Raw genomic sequence first — 17734 nt, 5'->3', positions numbered from 1 at the left:
TGTCTGATTTGAATTCATTTCCTGACATTATCAGTATACTATATTGTGGATTCTACCTCTGTCAAGCTCCCGGGCTGGAGCTGATCGCAGCTAACATTGGGTGATGGCGGGGTCCACCCTTGATAAGTCGCCAGTTCATCACAGGGCTGACATATAGGGACAAACAACCATTCACGCTCACATTCACACCTACGGACAATTTTCGAGTAACCGATTGTCATGTCCATGAGTAACACGCCCTGTAAGAATGTGGAAAGGTATCATGGGTAGGGTGGAGGAGTTTGGTATACATTAAATTCGCACTCAGCAAGAGACAGACATGTCTACGTGTGGTCCATATTATTCAGATTGAATTCTGCAACCTCTGCTTAATTCAGAAGTAAAGTAGAGACAAGACATTGGCGATGAGGATTAATTTTCATTAGCTAGTTAGAAACAACAAGTTTAGTTAGCTAGCATGGAGAAATCTGGGATTCAAAACTTTGCATGCTACACCGAGCCAGCTACGCTAGGCTCACGATGGAGGCGATGGCTAACGTCGTTCGAGCTGTATGCTGACGGTAAAGGGCTCATCATAACCGATGATTCACCTGCTGCTACAAAGCAAAGGAGACGTGCACTGCTACTTCATCTAGCTGGACCAGACGCACAGGATATTTTCTCAACCCTTCCGGACACTGGTGAGGCAACGGACTACGACAAGGCAGTGGAGGCTTTGAATGCATACTTCGTACCCCAGGTCAACACAATGCTGGCAAGGCACGCATTTCAAAAATTGCACCAGAAGCCGGGGGAGACGGTGCAGCAGTTTGCTACACGCCTGAGACAAGCTGTGAGAGACTGTGGTTACGGGGGAGATTCTGACAATCAGATAAGGGATGCAATATTAAGCAAAGGGATGTCGGAATATGTAAGAAGAAAACTGCTAGAAGAGGGTCGCGGATTGACGCTAGCGTCTACACTGGAAATAGCTGCCCGTTGTGAGAGCATCGATGAGCAACTGGCGGACATGACGTCATGCGCGTCGGCTAAACCCTCCACAGACACTGTTAACCGGATTGCACTGAAAGGAAAAAAGGGAAACCATGGAAACGGGAATACAAAAGGTAGACCGAACAGAGACAATAAAAATGATGTTAAGTGCTACAGATGTGGGAATACTGATCACATTGGCTGTGATCCAAAATGCCCCGCACGGGGACAAATGTGCCACAAGTGCCAGGGAAAAGATCACTTTGCAAAAGTATGCCGCACTAAAGGTGGGAAACCGAAACAAAACGTAAATAATGTTGATAAACATGAAAGTGGGGACTTTGCATTTGCTATTGATGATAACCACATGCCAGAGAGACTTAACTTCTGTGTTGGGGGAGTAAATGTAAAAATGCTGATTGACTCTGGTGCAACAAGCAATGTAATGGGAGAAAATGCATGGGAAAAATTGAAAGCAGAAAGCATTAAGTGCCACTCCTATGTCCCTAAGACAGAGAGAAAACTTTACTCATATTCTTCTAGTCAGCCATTAACAGTCAAAGGGGCATTCACATGTGAGATGTCTATAGGAAAAAAGACTGAACGTGCTGAGTTCATCGTAATCAGAGGAAGTGGTGAACCGCTGCTTGGAAAAGAGACAGCAATGCGACTGGGGGTCCTGAAAATAGGTGCCAACATTGCTGCCATCACGGACATTAAGCAAACGCTCAAGCAGCAGTATCCTGAAGTGTTCAGTGGAGTCGGAAAACTGAAAACATGACAGGTCAGTCTACACATTAACCCTGAGGTGAAACCTGTAGCCCAGCCACTCAGGCGCATTCCATTCAACCTTCGGGGGGCAGTAGAGTCCAGAATTAAAGAATTGGTGGACTTGAACATCATTAAACCGGTGAATGGACCCACCCCGTGGGTGAACCCGGTTGTGATTGTCCCAAAACCTGGAAATGATGTCCGACTTTGCCTGGATATGAGACGGGCCAATGAGGCCATAGTGAGGGAACGCTTTCCGATTCCCACAGTGGATGAGCTACTCCAAGGCATGAATGGCTCAACCATATTCAGCAAGTTAGATTTAAAATGGGGCTACCACCAACTTGAACTGACTCCTGAATCACGTGACATCACCACATTTGCTGTGCACAACGGAGTGTACAGGTACAAAAGACTGTTGTTTGGTGTGTCCTCTGCCAGCGAACAATATCAACATGAGATAGCCAACGCATTAGCTGGTATTGAAGGGGTGGAGAACATATCTGATAATGTGATCATACATGCATCTGACCAAGAGACACACAACACGTCTACATGCAGTCATGGAAAGACTCAGAGACACTGGATTAACACTGAATCCACAAAAATGCCAGTTCAACATGGACAGATTGATTTTCATGGGCATTCTGCTATCGGAGAGGGGCATTGGCCCGACAGAGGAGAGAGTGAGAGCTGTGACAGAAGCACGGGAGCCGGAGACCGCCACAGAGGTGCGTAGCTTCCTTGGGCTTGTGGGATACTCTATCAGAGCCACTGAGGTGCCTGACAAGGAAAGACACGCTTTTCAACCTAGGGCCAGAGCAAAAGCAAGCACTCAGTGCTCTTAAAACAGCGCTCGCTAAAGCAACCACCCTTGCTTACTTCGACAAAGAGGCACCAACCCAGGTAATAGCGGATGCGAGTCCTGTGGGGTTAGGCGCTGTCCTAGTGCAAAACCAGAAAGGAATTAAAGTCCCTGTGTGCTATGTGAGCCGTAGCCTAACTGATTGTGAACGGAGATACTCTCAGACAGAGAGAGAGGCGCTAGGTCTGGTGTGGGCCTGTGAGAGACTACATTCATACCTGTATGGGCGACAGTTTGACCTAGTCACAGACCATAAGCCATTGGAAGTAATGTATGGCCCCCGCTCCAAACCATGTGCATGGATAGAGCGGTGGGTTCTTCGCCTGCAACCGTACCAGTTCAAGGTAGTACACATAGCAGGGAAGAACAACATTGCTGACTCACTATCAAGACTCCTGCCAAACACGGTGAAACAGGCAGAACATGGGCACGGAGCTGATGAGTATGTGAGATTTGTGGCAGTGAACGCGACTCCAAAGGCACTCACCACTCGAGAAGTGGAGGAAGCATCTGCCACTGACCAAGAGCTCCATGAGGTACGCAAAGCCATAGCAACTGGACATTTTGAGAAGTGCAAACAGTATGCTGTCATTGCAAATGAGCTATGCACAATAGGATATCTTGTTCTAAGAGGCACACGTATAGTGCTGCCCCAGGCCCTGCGAACACCAGCACTTGCACTAGCCCATGAGGGACATTTGGGTATAGTGGGAACAAAACAACATCTCAGGACTAAAGTGTGGTGGCCTGGCATGGATAGAGCAGCCGAGAGACATTGTAAAGCCTGTCACGGATGCCAAATAGTTGCTAGACCTGACCCACCTGAACCGCTGAGACCCACACCGCTACCTGATGGACCCTGGCGGGACGTTGCAGTTGACCTACTGGGACCTCTCCCGTCCAATCACTCCATTCTAGTGGTAGTAGATTATTTCAGCCGATATTATGAATATGATGTCATGACCACCACCACAGCAGAGAAGCTCATAGACAGTCTGGAGTCAATCTTCAGCAGACATGGATTGCCAGTCACGTGCAAGTCTGACAATGGTCCTCAGTTCAGATCAGAACAATTCAGACTGTTCTGTGAGGAAAATGGCATCACACACATCAAAACCACACCAAAATACGCTCAGGCCAACGGAGAGGTTGAGCGTCAGAACGCATCACTTATGAAAAGGATCAGAATTGCTCAATCAGATGGACTTGATTGGAAAAAAGAACTGAGAAAGTATGTGACGGTCTACAGGAGCATCATCCATCCAACAACAGGTAAAAGCCCTGCTGAATTGCTTTTCAATCGGAAGGTAAGAGGAAAGCTGCCTGAACTGATTGAAGTGCACACTGATCAAGAAGTGTGTGATCGTGACACAGAGCAAAAGGCAAAGAGCAAGTTGTATGCAGACACCCGCAGAGGAGCACAGCTATCAGAGGTCAGTGTTGGTGACACTGTGCTCTTGAGACAAGACAAAACTGACAAATTCTCCACCCCATTCAATGCAACACCACACAAGATCATCAGCAGGACAGGAAGCAAGGTCGTAGTGGAATCGCCAACAGGAGCTCGATATGCAAGAAACACCACTTTTGTCAAGAAATACGAAGGGAAGAGACTGAAACAAGGGACATTCCCAGACAAGGGGGAAACACAGGAAGCTGAGGATGACACAGGAATCGGCGAGGCGATAGAAGAACACACACACACCACTGACACTCAGAGTCCACAAACCGGAAATGACATTGATACACAGACAGAAGCAAACATGCCATCCAGGCTGCAAAGGGTCAAGCGAACACCCAATAGTCTGTCTGACTATGTTCTCAAATGATTTAAAGAAAAGAAGAGAGTTGTCACATTGTTCATGAGTTAAAACCTGTGGGTATGTAGAATGTGTTTGATTTCTAGCAATAGAAGATATTATTACAGTTCATGATTTGGAAGAATTGTTGTGATTGATGGTTGCTTAAAGGCAAGCAGTATGTTCACTAAGTAATGAGTTCTGACTAGTACTAAATACTAAAGTGATTTTGATAAGCGAGGTACATGTTCCTGTGTGGTGAAGTTATGTTACAGATCTGGCCGCTCAGAGGGAGGTTAAAATGAGAATTCCTGAAATGTGAAGCATAATGTGAAGTATAATCCTGAGTTATATTTTCTGTAACTAAGAAGAGTTTAATTCTAAGAAAAGGGGGGATGTCATGTCCATGAGTAACACGCCCTGTAAGAATGTGGAAAGGTATTATGGGTAGGGCTTGGTTTACATTAAGTTCGCACTCAGCAAGAGACAGACATGTCTACGTGTGGTCCATATTATTCAGATTGAATTCTGCAACCTCTGCTTAATTCAGAAGTAAAGTAGAGACAAGACACCGATTAACCTAACTTTTTTGCATGTCTTTGGATTGTGGCAGGAAGCCGGAGGACCTGGAGAAAACCCACACAGACACAGGGAGAACGTCCTAAAACCTGGTGTTGCTAATTTATCCATCGTTACATCATGTCTGAATGATGTCCAATTATTTCCACCTAAACATCTATAAATCAAATTGTGTTATGATTCTGTTTCTGTACAGTTTAAACAAACAAGATGTTACGTGTTAATAAGAGCTTTAGAGGTGCTGATAGGTACAGTATATTTTGAACTATTTGAAATATTTTGGCAAGGACAAAAAACAAAGTTGACAAAGAAAAGAATATGGGTGTGAGAATGGATTCAGATGCAAAGGGGGGAGAGGAGTGTCTGCTCTGATTGGCTCTTGCTCCTTCCTGGCTCCCCGACCAGAAATCTAGCCTGCTAGATATTCACCTGGCATCAGGACGCTCTTGGTGAGCCCTGGATCACATCTTTGAACAGTTCACACTCACAGGAGCAGGCACTGATGATGCTCTATCTTGCCCTGTCACATTTTTTTCTTCTCAAAAAATGTAATCCATTGAATTTCAACAAAAATGGCTTCAAATCCAGTCCCTCATTTCACCCTCTTTGACTATTGTGCTAATTTATTTATCCAAAGTACCTCCCTTTATAGGATCAACTACATTTGGAGTTTTATGAAAATGTATAAGGTAGCATATATAGTGCAGCATACAGTTTGCATAGACTACTCCAATTCAGCCATGAGGAAAGTGGCACCTCTCTGTCTAGAATAAGATCTTCTGTATTTGAGCTAAAGTGCAGAATAATAGGTTCTTTACTTGCAATAAATCCCCTCATAGTCTCTCTACATTTGTCAGAAGTGTGTATGGTAGGCAGGCTGCAATGAGCTATATACAGTCAATTTAAGCTGTAAAATCAAATATTTGTTAACAACTGTGGAAAATGAACGTAAAGCTACATTATACTAGTAATCTCAGTGTGTATGGGAACACTGACGTCAGTGTCTCTACATCGCCTGCAGAAAAAGTGAAAAGCCTTAAATCACAAACCCTCTCAGCCCTCAGAGTGGCGACCAATTATAACAAACATGTTATTTTCCTATCAGCCTAATGAGTGGTTATTAAAAAGTTCCTTTCACTCTAATAATTGTTTTGATGATTTATGGCTGAGTGGAATGGACTGCTCCAGAGAGGCTGCTGACGAGTTCTAATGATTTCTCCTTTTTTGTCTTTTCTTTTTCTTTCCTTTAGCAACACCTCACACTTTACAGGTCTGATTCAAGGGCTGCTGTTGAGAGTGGTGTGTGTGTGTGTGTGTGTGTGTGTGTGTGTGTGTGTGTGTGTACACTCAGTAATTAGTGTTACAGTGATGTCTTTATATCATTCATTACATCATTCTACATCATATTTAGAGATTGCATGAGAGGTGGTGTATTTGCCTACAGCCTGGACCTGTGTGTGTGTGTGTGTGTGCGTGTGTGTGTGTCCACTTGCTGAAACAGTAGCCCTCTCTCTTTTGACATAACTTCACTGAACAGACCTCATCTGTGTGGGGACCTGGGAGGAGCATGGGTCGGACTCCTGGCCATTTCACTGAGAGTGGGGACCCCCTTTGAGCCTTCTCACTAGACTGAGCCCCTGCTGTGCCCCCTGAGTGAAGAAGTGTGTGCGTGGGTGTGCAGGGCTACTCTGCGTCACTATGGTGATGTCATCCGTCTGTTTTGGAGATATAAGGACCCTGATTCTGCACACATTGTGCACACTGCAGAAATGAATGGAGGCTAAACGTGAGAGATTGAACCCCTTTGGCCTCCTTCACTACTGATGAAACAGTGAGGGTAATACTCCTGGGAATGAGACTCAACAATCATCTATCTTTCAGATAAACTAAAGAAACTGTGACAAAGAGAGACATTTGGATCTTCAACTTAAGGAACTTAACACACAGGAGGATACTGAAGACGAGCTGGATGCTCCATATCTGTACATTTATTTGCTCTGATGGAATGACAGCCCACTAATCATCTCTCCTTATTGCAGATTATTAAAATGTTATTAAAAGTGAAATACTAGTACCTATGTTGAGGAATCATCGATTCTTTGGTGTTTTTTCTGTCATTTTTTGAATGTTGAGTGTTTGAAATTGTTGACATTTGCTAATTCTAAAGATGCCTTGTTAGAATGCACCCATTTCAGCACACACCTACTTCTTTGACTGCACCTGTGATAATTAGCTTTACTCTGATTTCCAGGTGGCTGACGCCAGCCTTGATATATCTGTCAGCTGCTGCTTGCTGTTATATGCCCTGATGAAGACTGTGAGTTGAAATGTTTTTTGGTTATGACTTATTCATCACAAAGCAAAGTACACGTCTAACCTTTGTTTTTCTGTTTCATTAAATGACTGTGGATCCCTTAGAGCTCCTGTTTTTTGATACCTGCATCCCTGAAGGAGCCCTCCTGAGCCAATCTGGTATTTGGTCTTTTAATATAGTTTTGTGGTGCATTTAGGAACAGTGACACTGATTCTACCTTTAAGTTTAATAGTCTTTGAATTAAATTAATATGACATGAGCTTCATTTAGCTTTGCACAGAAATGATTGGTGGAAATGTCCTTCTGAGGGATACATTTTACTTTTATACTTCGAGTACATTTCAGAGCCTGTACATGAAAACTGCTATGGAGAGGTCATTAGATGACATAAATCTACTATTGCTAAAAAAAAACCCAGCATAAATAAACCAGGTTTAATTTCATGAAAATCTTCTTACTCTAAAGTTTATCTTGGCAACTTAAGTATAGAAGTAACTGAAAAATGCAGTTGAATTATTATTTCAGTAAATTGATTTACAGCAACATGTACAGGAGTGTTGATCTCATCCTCAACATTTCTGGATGCATTCTTGCTGTGACACATCTCCATACTTAATCCTGTTTACAAAACGCACATTAGCTCCAGTGGATTGACAGGTAGATAGTTGGGATAAACAAGCATGGGACGTTCACCCAGGAGACTGTTGTTTGTGTCGAATGTGAAACCAAAAGTCAGCTGTCAACAATGACCAAAAAGGGAGGACATCTTTCAGTCTAAAATGAGTGAGGCTGTGTGTCAAACAGATGCAGAGCAGCTTGTGTGGTCTCACCTCAGCATCAGATAAAACCAGAATCAAGTCCCAGCATGAAGTCTACATATCTCCTTTCATTCATCACCCTCCCAAATCAAACCACCGTCTTCTTAAAAAACACGTGTCCTGTTGCAAATTACACATCTCATCACGCTGATACAAATTTGTTCTGTATCTCACTGACAACCACAAGATTTCTATGGAGCTCGAGGCAAATGTTGGACTCAGTGCACCCTGTTCCTCATCGTCTCACCTCTCTGTGTCATGGTTTTGGTTTCCTGTTTTATTTTGCATTTTTTTCTTGTGTCATGCTTTACTTCCACTTCCTTCCTTTGTCTGTTTTCCCACCCTGTTTATGTGCACACCTGTGTTCCATTAGTTCATCATTCCTGTGTTATTCCTCTGTCTCAGGTGTTGTCCTGCCTTTCCGTTTTGTTTTACCAACATTTGCAGCCTGAGTCCTCGTATTATAGTGATTTATACTTTCTTCTTGGTTTGCGCTTAGTTTACTTTTTAGCTTATTGATTACTTCTGTTTTGTTGCCTGCATTTTTGCCTGTCTTTGTTTTAGATTGTTGGATTTTGCACTTGGACGTCAGCTATCATTTAAGCTTGCTTTTTAATGTTTTAACCCACCTGCCTCAGAGTTCTGCATTTGGGTCCTCTTTTAGCAAACGTGACACTCTGTTCTCTTCTCCATAATCAACCTTCACTTCCACATCCTGTTTTCACCTCCACTGCTACTTCCTCCTCTCACTATATTACCTCCTCTCCTTTTATCTCTCCATTCCTTCATGGTCCTCTTTCTCCATTTCAACTTTTCTTGCCCTTTTCACTGATCCTCATCTTCCACTGCCACACCCTAACCGCAGCACCTCCTGGCACACTATCAAGTGTCACATCACATCACACATTTGAATAAAACATGCGGTTTTCAAGCTCTAACACACACTCAAAGCTCCCCTGAGGTTATACCTAATCATTTTTCAGTGTAACGAAGATTTGACACTAATCGTTTCTGAAAGAAGCCGAGAAAAAAGTCAGACACAGCAGGCCCTGTGGCTGTCTTCTGTCCTGTCAGCTCACAGTTGCATTCAAACAGGGTGTGAAGATGCCAGGAGAGACTTTATGAGGGGAGACAAGGACACCCATGGGTGACTCCTGGCGGGTGTCAAATGGAACACCCAGAGGCAGTTGGATTGGCATGTGAGTGGGGACAGGGAAGCTGTGCAAGCAGCTGAATGGTAATGAGGAGATCATGCAGAGATGAGCTGTAAGAACAGAATGAGGTTCAGTCTGAAAAGAACACACACCAGTGTTCTAATTAATACTGCCACCCTAATAGAAGCAGTCATTGAGAAGCTAAAATATGATTGCGGAGACTCCAGGGTCGGCTGATGAACTGGTTCACTGAAAATGGAACAGACTTTCTTGAACTTGCAGACACATGGATTCTGTGGGCACTAGCTTTGTCACGATACTGGAATTTCTGACACTGATACAATACCTTGAAAAATATTGATTCGATACCAAGGTGGAAATTTGAGATTTAGTTTTTTATTAAAAGCTTAATACACAGATCAGCCAGAACTTTATAACCACTGACAGGTGAAGTGAATAACACCGATCATCTTGTTACAATGGCACCTGTCAGTGGGTGAAATATAGTTGGCAGCAAGTCAACATTTTGTCCTTGATGTAAATGAGTTGGAAGCAGGAAAAATGGGCAAACATAAGGACCTGAGCAACTTTGACAGGGGCCAAAGTGTGATGAGGTCAGACTAGGTCAGACCATCTCCAAAACTGCACTTCTTGTTGGGTGTTCCTGGTCTGCAGTGGTTGGTACTGACCAAAAGGTGTCTAATGAAGGACAACCGGCGACAGGGTCGTGGGCGCCCAAGGCTCATTGGTGGGTGTGGGGACCGGAGGCTAGCCCGTGTTGTCCCATAGAAGTGCTACTGTAGCACAACTAGCTGAAAGAGTTATTGCTGGTTCTGATAGAAAGGTGTCAAAACACACAGTGTACCACAGCTTGATGCATATGGGGCTGCCTAGCCTAGCCATTGCTGACCCCTGTCCACCACAGAAAACAACTACAATGGGCACGAGAGCATCAGAACTGGCCCACGCAGCATTGGAAGAAGGTGGCCTGGTCTGATTTATCATGATCTTTTTTAGATCATGTGGATGGTCAGGTGCGTGTGCTTCGCTTATCTGGGGAAGAGATGGCACCAGGATGCACTTTGGGTAACAAGGCAATCTGGTAGAGGCAGTGTGATGCTTTGGGCAATGTTCTGCTGGGAAACCTTGGTTCTGCAATTCATGCGGATGTTACTTAGACACATACCAGCTACCTAAACAGTCCACCCTTTCATGGACACAGTATTCCCTAATGGCAATGGCCTCTTTCAGTAGGATAATGCACCCTGCCACAATGCAAAAATGGTTCAGGAATGGTTTGAGGAACCCAACAATGAGTTCCAGGTGTTGACCTCGCCTCCAATTTCACCAGATCTCAATCCAATCGAGCATCTGTGGGATGTGCTGGACAAACAGTCCGATCCACGGACGTCCCACCTGGCAACTTTCAAGACTGAAAGGGTCTGCTGCCAACGTCTTGGTGCCATATACTACAGCACACCTTCAGAGGTCTTGTGGAGTCCATGCCTTGACAGGTCAAAACTGTTTAGACAGGTGGTAATAATGCTATGGCTGATCGGTGTATGTCAAAGTTTGTGGACTTTGTGTTGCGCAGAACAGCATCTAATACCACTTCTACAACAGAATTAGCGGGTATCTGAAGGTTTTTTAAACACAGGTAAACCCACTCCTTTCCCATTGCCAGGAGGAAATACGTTTTAAGCTAAATGAGACATCCTTACCTGTGAAGCAACGTCGGGTTCTGATCACAGCTGGATCAGCTGTCAGTCAGCTTTAACAGCTGTGGAGACTATTGATGAATTGTGTCTGCACACTAAATGCAGAGAGAGCTCTAAACTAATTATGAGACTGACAGAGGAAACTCTCCAGATGAAACAGAATTAAACTTTTAGCCTCTGAAAAACATATTTTTAGACAGCATTGATGGAGGTCATGATTTATCAGGAGGAGTAAGCTGACTTACTACAAACTGTTTCACTGTATGAACCTGGACTGTGTGAAAAACACAAAACATTCATTAACATCAGATCCTAATCGATCCTGTTGGGAGAGTTAAATAATCAGTGAAATTAAGAAACTGTCCAAAAACTGGAAAATTTAATTAATCTGGTAACTCTCAAAATATGAATCACTCATTGGATATATTAGTCAGGATATGATGCACCCGCTGGTATCCTGGATTTTCATGTAAACGAAGCTTCTGTTATACACGTTAAATTTCCTCTAGGTTTTTAAGCACAGGGTTGGAGTCTATTCAGTGGTCTCTCCACTGACCACGGTGGCTGTACATGGACCACTGGTCACTACCACAAGGGGCGCTAAAGCTAGTGATCCAGACCAGTTAGTGAGTGGTTAAAGGCCAACCTGTGGTGTTCAGAGGATGATGCACTGAAGGATTACACTTAGTGTTGTAAATAAGAGATTTGGATTTTTTTAAAATTTAATTTAATTCAAACGTCGAGGTGTCTGCAGCCAGCTGATGCCGATGCTGCTCAACAGTTAACAGGCAGTTTCACTAGAACTACTCGAGGTGTTCAAGAGGTATCCATATATCAAAAGTTAATCCTCACCTTCCAGCCAATCAGAATCTAGTATTCCTCCAGACCATGGTATAACTAACTGCTAACACGTTGTTTTTGTTAACAAATAAACACCACAAAGCATGTTTTGCCTATGTTGTCAATTAAACCTTCGTTATACTGATATTGTTATAGGCCTACAGGATGATGGATGGGTGGTTCTGTCTGTCTGTCTGTCACCTGTATTGCATTTAGTATTGAACTGTATAAAATTGTTGTGTACTGTATTGTATTGTAAAGCAATCAATATATGGACTGCATTACTATGACATATAAAGTGTATATGTGACACCAGGATATATAATTCATTCTGTGCAAGTAATACAATATACGTAACTCTTCTGTAAATTGCTTTGGCAAAAAAATATTTCCATTCATGCCATCAAAGCATTATTTTGTTTGGCCAGCGCTACAGCGTTGCCAAAACAGTCAGAGATGGGATTATGGCCACAAAGACCACTCTACGGACCACTCACTAACTGGTTTGGACCAATAGCTTTAGCGCCCACTGAATTGGCTACAACCCCCTGTCAGATTTTTGGTGAATTCCCAACCATTAAGTTCAAAGTGTGACCAGGGTTAAACATACACCTGCTGCGCACAACCCAAATGCTGAATAAATGCAAGCCAAGTATGTTTCTGCACAGATGAGTTCAAATTGGATGTTTCTTCATGTTGCAACTTTCCATTTGTTCAGGTTGAATTTTCTGTGCTTATGCTCTATTTAGGTTTTAGGCTCAAACCCTGTTTTCATTCCACATGGAAACGTCTCCAGGGCTCCTTAAAAAAGCCCCAGTTTTGTCGCCACTAAAACAGCTGGAAATGTCTCGAGTTGCCCTTAAAATATTCCGTGGTGTGACTCAAAGTCAAACGCCTGTTCGGCAGCCTTGTTGGCTTGTAATAACACCACCACTTGCTGTTGCAGCAGGTAACTAATAAGCATATAATGTAAATGTGGTATGTCACGTTTGGTACATGTGTCAACCTTGGACATTTCTGTGGTTTACAGAAATGTTAATTGCTAATATTATATCCTGGCAAGTGGGCAAAGCAAGCTGTATTCTGTGTTGATAGCCTACTGTGTACTGTGTTCTGCCCGCTGCTGTAACACAGTAGAGACTGAAGATCATTTTGGCTTCATACAAGACATCATACAAGCTTCACACCAAACAATGTGTCTTTGTGAACAGAGCAGCGCTTTCCAAGTCCTGTGTTTCCTCGTGCATTCATGTAAACATAAGTGCCTGCTACAGTTGGAACATTGGGTACATGGCAATCATAAAAGTATTTCCCATTTTCTCAAGAGATTCTAATCTCCAAAGATAAACACACAATTGGATTCAGTCAGTAAAGATTGTACCCACAAGGAATTCAGTCAAACTGCTTAACGGTACCACATTTTCCGTCAAGGATGAACTCTATTTGCGCTGCCTCTCCCATGCAGAAACTTGCATTTGTCGCAGCTCTGCAGTGACAGTTTGTAGTAAGCCGTGCAAATTGACGTCGACTGTTCTAAACAGTGTGGCGTTGTTGGCAGGATTCGAACCTGCGCGGGGAGACCCCAATGGATTTCTAGTCCATCGCCTTAACCACTCGGCCACAACAACTGGAAAAAGCACAGCCTGAACCATTCTCTTGTACGTTTCACTACCATTTAATCTGACAAACATTCACAGAAAATGATATCTTTCATTGAGCCATATTTGTCAGGGCAGTTGTACGCTTTTGTTTTGGCATACGCCAATCCCAACCCAGACCTTGGGATTAACTACCAGCAAATATGTTGAAGAGAGATGACAGAAATAAGCAAATTGCGTAGTTCATCGCCACCAAATACAAGCAACTATGGTCTGTGCGTTGCTGTACAAAAAAACTTCAACCAGTTGCCCCCTTTCTCATTCTTGGAAGTGTTTGTCATTTTCTGTGCCCCTCAGGCAAATAGTCAAAGAAACAGAACATGCTTTGTGGTCCTTGAATGTGTGAAACGATACTGCTGACAGCAAGGTTCAAATTAGCACGTCTCTGTCGCCCATTCCAGTGGTGCTCCAATTCTTCCAGCCTTCAGACTGAGTAGCCTAAAACTTAACTGGCAGTGCTAGCGCAATGACAGGACTTGTTGGAGATGCCGGGGATTGAACCCGGGACCTCATACATGCAAAGCACGCGCTCTACCACTGAACTACACCCCCTTTCCGGCATTTCAAAGAGCGACCTGAAAAAATGAAACGAGCATATCAAGTTTGGTGAACGACGTTTTTGTTGAAAAAAGATTGTAAATTCTGATGACCGGTCTTTACAAAACTTATTGCAACAAAGTGGACCTAGCCAATGAAAGAGTGATGTCACATTAGTTTGAACACATTGACTTCACAGGCCCGATTGTGATGTCACCAAAGACGGAACACATCCAATTGTGACATCACAATAGACTTAACCCTTCAATGATGAACTGCCACGTCCAACTGTGACGTCACAATGGACTGGACACATCCCAATGGGATGTAACGCTGGAGGTTAGAATGATATGCAACAGAAAAAAACAAAACAGTTTAGATGGCCAGGAATCAAAGCCTTGTCAAATGCTTGGAAGACAGCTGGGCTTGCCACTACAGCAGTAAAGACTGCAGATAAAGAGCTGCGATAACATTTTCACACCACGGCACAAATACTGTCAAATAGAAGAGAGCCTCTGCGATGGCTGGGAATCTAACCCAGGTCAACTGCTTGGAAGGCAGCTATGCTCACCACTATACCACCATCGCTGTTGGGCAGGAGGAGATTTTCCTGAGAACATCAGCATGAGAAATTGGGGTTTGAAGAAAAGACAATGATGTGGTTTACCTTAATGATTAGAACTTGTACTGCACCTTACTGTAACACAGTAGAGACTGAAGATCATTTTGGCTTCATACAAGACATCATACAAGCTTCACACCAAACAATGTGTCTTTGTGAACAGAGCAGCGCTTTCCAAGCCCTGTGTTTCCTCGTGTATTCATGTAAACATAAGTGCCTGCTACAGTTGGAACATTGGGTACATGGCCATCATAAAAGTATTTCCCATTTTCTCAAGAGATTCTAATCTCCAAAGATAAACACACAATTGGATTCAGTCAGTAAAGATTGTACCCACAAGGAATTCAATCAAACTGCTTAACGGTACCACATTTTCCGTCAAGGATGAACTCTATTTGCGCTGCCTCTCCCATGCAGAAACTTGCATTTGTCGCAGCTCTGCAGTGACAGTTTGTAGTAAGCCGTGCGAATTGACGTCGACTGTTCTGAACAGTGTGGCGTTGATGGCAGGATTCGAACCTGCGCGGGGAGACCCCAATGGATTTCTAGTCCATCGCCTTAACCACTCGGCCACAACAACTGGAAAAAGCACAGCCTGAACCATTCTCTTGTACGTTTCACTACCATTTAATCTGACAAACATTCACAGAAAATGATATCTTTTATTGAGCCATATTTGTCAGGGCAGTTGTACGCTTTTGTTTTGGCATACGCCAATCCCAACCCAGACCTTGGGATTAACTACCAGCAAATATGTTGAAGAGAGATGACAGAAATAAGCAAATTGCGTAGTTCATCGCCACCAAATACAAGCAACTATGGTCTGTGCGTTGCTGTACAAGAAATCTTCAACCAGTTGCCCCCTTTCTCATTCTTGGAAGTGTTTGTCATTTTCTGTGCCCCTCAGGCAAATAGTCAAAGAAACAGAACATGCTTTGTGGTTCTTGAATGTGTGAAACGATACTGCTGACAGCAAGGTTCAAATTAGCACGTCTCTGTCGCCCATTCCAGTGGTGCTCCAATTCTTCCAGCCTTCAGACTGAGTAGCCTCAAACTTTACTGGCAGTGCTAGCGCAATGACAGGACTTGTTGGAGATGCTGGGGATTGAACCCGGGACCTCATACATGCAAAGCACGCGCTCTACCACTGAACTACACCCCCTTTCCGGCATTTCAAAGAGCGACCTGAAAAAATGAAACGAGCATATCAAGTTTGGTGAACGACGTTTTTGTTGAAAAAAGATTGTAAATTCTGATGACCGGTCTTTACAAAACTTATTGCAACAAAGTGGACCTAGCCAATGAAAGAGTGATGTCACATTAGTTTGAACACATTGACTTCACAGGCCCGATTGTGATGTCACCAAAGACGGAACACATCCAATTGTGACATCACAATAGACTTAACCCTTCAATGATGAACTGCCCACGTCCAACTGTGACGTCACAATGGACTGGACACATCCCAATGGGATGTAACGCTGGAGGTTAGAATGATATGCAACAGAGTTACATCCCAAAGCAACAGAAAAAAACAAAACAGTTTAGATGGCCAGGAATCAAAGCCTTGTCAAATGCTTGGAAGACAGCTGGGCTTGCCACTACAGCAGTAAAGACTGCAGATAAAGAGCTGCGATAACATTTTCACACCACGGCACAAATACTGTCAAATAGAAGAGAGCCTCTGCGATGGCTGGGAATCTAACCCAGGTCAACTAGAGACTAGACTAGACTAGACTTCACTTTATTGATCCCGTTGGGATGACTCCCTCAGGGAAATTGAATTTCCAGCAGCATACAGTTCACGAGAAAATAGACTCTTAGCAAAAATAGAAAATAAAGATAGGAATAGAACAAAATACAATAGAATACAATAAAAATAGATTAAAATAAAATAGGATAAATAAAATAAAATAAAATAAATGTGAATGTAGGACTGTATATTTGTTATTGTACAGAAATTATTGCACGAAAGTGAGAGTGTCCAGGTATGTATGTGAATAAATAGATAAATAGATAAATAAGTTGTTGCACAGTGAAATCACAGTATTGCAGTATTGCCGGTTATTTGTTTCCTCCTATTTCCTCCTCCCCCCAAGTGAGGAGTTGTACAGCCTGATGGCATGAGGGACAAAGGAGTTCTTAAGTCTGTTGGTCCTACACTTGGGAAGGAGCAGTCTTTCACTGAACAGGCTCCGCTGGTCACTGATGACGGTGTGCAGAGGGTGGCTGGTATTGTCTATAATATCCAGCAGTTTTTCCAGTGTCCTCCTCTCTGCCACCGTCACCAACTGCTTGGAAGGCAGCTATGCTCACCACTATACCACCATCGCTGTTGGGCAGGAGGAGATTTTCCTGAGAACATCAGCATGAGAAATTGGGGTTTGAAGAAAAGACAATGATGTGGTTTACCTTAATGATTAGAACTTGTACTGCACCTTACTGTAACACAGTAGAGACTGAAGATCATTTTGGCTTCATACAAGACATCATACAAGCTTCACACCAAACAATGTGTCTTTGTGAACAGAGCAGCGCTTTCCAAGCCCTGTGTTTCCTCGTGCATTCATGTAAACATAAGTGCCTGCTACAGTTGGAACATTGGGTACATGGCCATCATAAAAGTATTTCCCATTTTCTCAAGAGATTCTAATCTCCAAAGATAAACACACAATTGGATTCAGTCAGTAAAGATTGTACCCACAAGGAATTCAATCAAACTGCTTAACGGTACCACATTTTCCGTCAAGGATGAACTCTATTTGCGCTGCCTCTCCCATGCAGAAACTTGCATTTGTCGCAGCTCTGCAGTGACAGTTTGTAGTAAGCTGTGCAAATTGACGTCGACTGTTCTAAACAGTGTGGCGTTGTTGGCAGGATTCGAACCTGCGCGGGGAGACCCCAATGGATTTCTAGTCCATCGCCTTAACCACTCGGCCACAACAACTGGAAAAAGCACAGCCTGAACCATTCTCTTGTACGTTTCACTACCATTTAATCTGACAAACATTCACAGAAAATGATATCTTTCATTGAGCCATATTTGTCAGGGCAGTTGTACGCTTTTGTTTTGGCATACGCCAATCC

The 17734-nt window shown here is 43.4% G+C and overlaps 6 non-coding genes across 6 annotated transcripts; all 6 read right to left on the bottom strand.

The window, feature by feature from the left end:
* Nucleotides 1–13376: 13376 nt before the first annotated feature.
* trnas-aga (transfer RNA serine (anticodon AGA)) lies at nucleotides 13377–13458 on the bottom strand. The gene has a single exon. It is a non-coding gene; the product is annotated as a tRNA-Ser (tRNA).
* Nucleotides 13459–13968: 510 nt separating this feature from the next.
* On the bottom strand, nucleotides 13969–14040 carry trnaa-ugc (transfer RNA alanine (anticodon UGC)). Its single transcript has one exon. It is a non-coding gene; the product is annotated as a tRNA-Ala (tRNA).
* Nucleotides 14041–14541: 501 nt separating this feature from the next.
* On the bottom strand, nucleotides 14542–14613 carry trnag-ucc (transfer RNA glycine (anticodon UCC)). The gene has a single exon. It is a non-coding gene; the product is annotated as a tRNA-Gly (tRNA).
* A 532-nt stretch (nucleotides 14614–15145) lies between these two features.
* trnas-aga (transfer RNA serine (anticodon AGA)) lies at nucleotides 15146–15227 on the bottom strand. The gene has a single exon. It is a non-coding gene; the product is annotated as a tRNA-Ser (tRNA).
* A 510-nt stretch (nucleotides 15228–15737) lies between these two features.
* trnaa-ugc (transfer RNA alanine (anticodon UGC)) lies at nucleotides 15738–15809 on the bottom strand. Its single transcript has one exon. It is a non-coding gene; the product is annotated as a tRNA-Ala (tRNA).
* A 1703-nt stretch (nucleotides 15810–17512) lies between these two features.
* Nucleotides 17513–17594, bottom strand: trnas-aga (transfer RNA serine (anticodon AGA)). The gene has a single exon. It is a non-coding gene; the product is annotated as a tRNA-Ser (tRNA).
* Between the last annotated feature and the right edge of the window lie 140 nt (nucleotides 17595–17734).

The sequence above is a fragment of the Pagrus major genome, chromosome 18, assembly GCF_040436345.1.
Source record: "Pagrus major chromosome 18, Pma_NU_1.0".
Classification (NCBI taxonomy): Eukaryota; Metazoa; Chordata; class Actinopteri; order Spariformes; family Sparidae; genus Pagrus; species Pagrus major.
The sequence above is the reverse complement of the archived record's forward strand: the minus strand, read 5'-3'. Positions and strand labels throughout refer to the sequence as shown.